The sequence below is a fragment of the Simochromis diagramma genome, unplaced genomic scaffold (assembly GCF_900408965.1).
Source record: "Simochromis diagramma unplaced genomic scaffold, fSimDia1.1 OVJJ01000334.1, whole genome shotgun sequence".
NCBI lineage: Eukaryota > Metazoa > Chordata > Actinopteri > Cichliformes > Cichlidae > Simochromis > Simochromis diagramma.
Window position 1 is genome coordinate 1,519,455 of NW_024386764.1, and position 3,659 is coordinate 1,523,113.

A 3,659-nucleotide genomic window follows, 5' to 3' on the forward strand; every position below is an offset into this window, starting at 1 on the left:
GTTATTTTTGTGAGATAATTCAGATTTTTCTGTGACCGTATGGGTGGAACGCAATCAAATAATCCAAAATGTGTGAGAACAGAGTGAAACAATGCTGTGAATGTGTAATGTGTACATGATCTCCGCCAGCCTCTATTCATTCTTCTAAAGAAAAATTAAAAGTGATAAGACGATTAAATAATGCCATATTTCAAGCTCCAGATCATTGTCTGCGTCCTGACTTTTGACTTTTGTCCCACTTTGTCCTGTACAATTTTTCCTTGGGCTCATTTGTGCTGCAGTGTCTGGATGATAAAGACGTGGAGGAGGAGAGGAAATGTCCACTGTTCTCCGGACAAAACACTATTGTATCAGCGGAGTGGACCTGAGAAAGGCTGTGACAAGAGCCAGTCAGTATTCATGAAGGCAACAATAAAGGCATGAACAGAGAGAGGAGAGATCAGAGTCAGAGTCAGTTCTCACCAAGACAAAGACAGGAAGGCATTAAGACTTGAGACGCTGCTGGGAGAGTTTTGTCTCTCACCAGCTTCCAAGACACACCTGGATTTCACTCTGACGTCAGAAAGTCCCAAACTGTGACATGAACATTAGTCACCGCGACACTTGCACATCTTGTAATAACAGTAACGACAGACAAGAGCTCATGCTTTAAATGTCTGCTGGAAACAGCAGCTTTAACTTCGGTTTGGCAAAAACGAAAGCAGAATCACATTTATCAAACTGATAAGCCATAAAATCCATACTGTGTGTACATTTTTATTATATGCTTTTACAATTCTACTGACAACAGCAAAGACTCTCTTTGTATCTTTTAAGTGATAAATGCACTTGAAATGGTTGTTTGTCTACATAATTAGCGATTAGTCACATGAAATGTGAACACAAGCAAAGAAACGGTTTATTTTTACAGAGCAGCACAGTGAGGCTCTGTGGCACCGAGGAAGAAGATCAGTCAGGCTCGTCATTCTGAGTTTAAAGTCACAAGTCTGGCTTGATCAGGACTGTCTGATGTCTCTTCCTGTGGAACCTGATCTGTGTCTGTTTACTCAGCAGGAGAGAACAGGAAGCTGTCAGCAGCCAAAACATCAAAACACTGGATGTCACGACATGCAAGGAGGAGGAGGAGGAGGAGGAGTCCCACCCAGCCGCTGCAAGTAGTTGAAAACATTTTCATATCTAATTGTTTTAACACTTTGTGCTCATTGAGTAATATTGACTTGACTTGGACTGAAGTTTATTTGGATCCTGTGCTGGCAGCAGATGGTAGAAAGAGAGAAACGCTGAATTTTTGTTGCATGGAGGGGGGGGCAGCCATGTGCAGGGATGCTGAGAAATGCAGTCTTAATGTGAGCATAGACAATATACAGCTCCACTTGCAGCTCTGCAAGCTGACCCCGCACACTGTTGCAGGCTGGTTCATTAAAAACAGATGATTGGTTGCTAATTGAGCGTCTTCAGCCACCCTTACTCCCGCCTCTCCTTGGCGACTGCGCTTCGCTGAACCAGCTGCTGCCTGTCTGAGACTCCCAGAGCCTGCAGACAGACCAAGCGCAAACAGCAGTGACGCTTCCCAAGAGAACAAAACCAAGCATTAATACTATCACACTATCATCACTGACTATTTATCCCATTTATCAACATAAATCAATTTATCAACATCAACACTCCAGAGATTCATAGCCTGTGTAAAGTAGTTTTTAAAAAACTTTTAAATTAAGATGTAACTTAAAAAATCCAGCACACATTCTTATGGCCTTGTTTGCAATTGTTTTTCAATACGTTGGCTACAATATAAAAATAGCGTAGCTCGTATATCATTAATATTAAACTACAATAATTGTTACGTGAAGTATATTGCCGAGGGTTAAAAAATATTAGTCAAGCAGCTGAGTGGTCATCCAGAGGTCAGGGGTGCAGCTCACTAATGACAGTGACTTACCATCTCACAGGCAACAAATTAGCACATGTTCACACGGTCCCAGTAATTTTGGTCATGCACCACTGTGTTCCCCACCCAGTGTGACTGTAGCATAAGCTAATCGTTCAGTTAGCAAAGCAGTTGTGGGGTCAGCTTAGCAAATATTCCCCTCAAGTCACTAAAACACTGATGACTTTAGTTTAAGATCAAGAATTAGGTTTAGTTGGTTAATTAATGTCAAAACAAAATTTGGTTAACCAGGTTTGTCCAACTTTAAACCATTTAGATGACAGTTAAAACACTTCAGTTGTTTAGCATTAGCTTGTTTAATAATTTAACATGTTGATGTGAGCTAAATGAACTAAACCATGTTTTAAGGATATCTAATGCTTTCAGGACATTTGATTTTATAGTCTAGTTAAAAGCTCAAACACATGAGTGTTCTGCAAAAAGTGAAAAACAAACAATAAAAACAATTAGTCAACATTAATTTAACAGCCAGAATGATTTGAATCATCTTACCTCTGAGGTAAGCTGACGTACGCACCTTTTGTTTTTTGCCTCTTTATGTTCGCTTTTTACTGAGCTCGCCTTTTGCTTTTTAAAAATGTTAAGCCAATTTTATTAGCTTTGTGCAGAGACACAGTGTTCCTGCGTGTGATCAAAGTTCACATCTAAATCAGATGCAACTCAACAACGGTTTATCTGCTCAGAACAGCCAGTGCCTTCACTAAAATACCCGACGTGCCAGGACAAGTCCTGCAAAATTGAATAATTAAATTATGGAACAACAGAGCAAGAGAAAAAAGGACAGAGGCTGGGAAAATATGTGAGGAGCAGACGAATGCTAACGTCTTATCGAGATGTCTGTGAAGGTTCTCCGCTTCTTATCGTCTTATCGAGATGTTTTAGAGTGAAACTTCCTAACAGGTGGTTACTGATAAATGCATGCATGCATCTTAATGCATCATGTCAGGTTCATTTTAGAGCCTCGTTTAGAAAATAAACAGCATGAAAGCTGTAATTTGCATTTTCATATCACTTCCTCTGCTCAATCTGTAAAACCTGACCATGGCAAGATGTTTATGATCAGAGGCTGTAAAAAGGAAAACTTCCTAAACAAAAATAAATAGAATAATATGACTGGACAAATGAATATATTAGCCGAGAAACAAAATGTTGAACCACTGCAGCATCATAAATTACAGCACCATGTCACATTATGCAAACCTAGCAACAGCGCAGAAGGAAAACGAACAAAACAAAACAGATAGGGTGAAGCAGTGAATCCAAACCTATAAGAAGAAATATGTTTCTGACTAATGGGCCACAGGTCGCTCAAAGATTTGTCAATTTATTGGAAAAGAAAATGTCAAAGAAAAAGGGCGTGTGTGTGTGTGTGTGTGTAAAATATATAAAAGAGCAGAAGTACAATTAAACATCACATATTTACATGTGGCTTTAAAGGCTTCCAGGACAGCTCTCCTGAAAGCAGCTGCTCTGTTAGATTTGGGCTAAGGGGCCTAAAGGGGGCTGTGTTCATCTTTAATGTTCCCAGGGTCAAACGTTGCTCCCAGAGCTGACTGACTGAGGTTCCCGCTTCATCAGAGTTCAGAATGAAAAAGGAGAATCCATATTTTGTCTCCACACACTTTTTTCAAGGTTTTAATTTAATGATAACAGTTTTTAACTCATTACAATACTTTGCATTGTGCAGTCGTACAACATTTATTCAAAGTCA

At 39.7% G+C, this 3,659-nt stretch overlaps 1 long non-coding RNA gene across 1 annotated transcript; it reads right to left on the reverse strand.

Moving 5' to 3' along the window:
• Positions 1 to 641: 641 nt before the first annotated feature.
• On the reverse strand, positions 642 to 2,671 carry LOC120732921. The gene is made up of 2 exons (XR_005695708.1): positions 2,441 to 2,671; positions 642 to 1,533 (listed from the first exon to the last, which is right to left on the reverse strand). It is a non-coding gene; the product is annotated as an uncharacterized LOC120732921 (long non-coding RNA).
• Between the last annotated feature and the right edge of the window lie 988 nt (positions 2,672 to 3,659).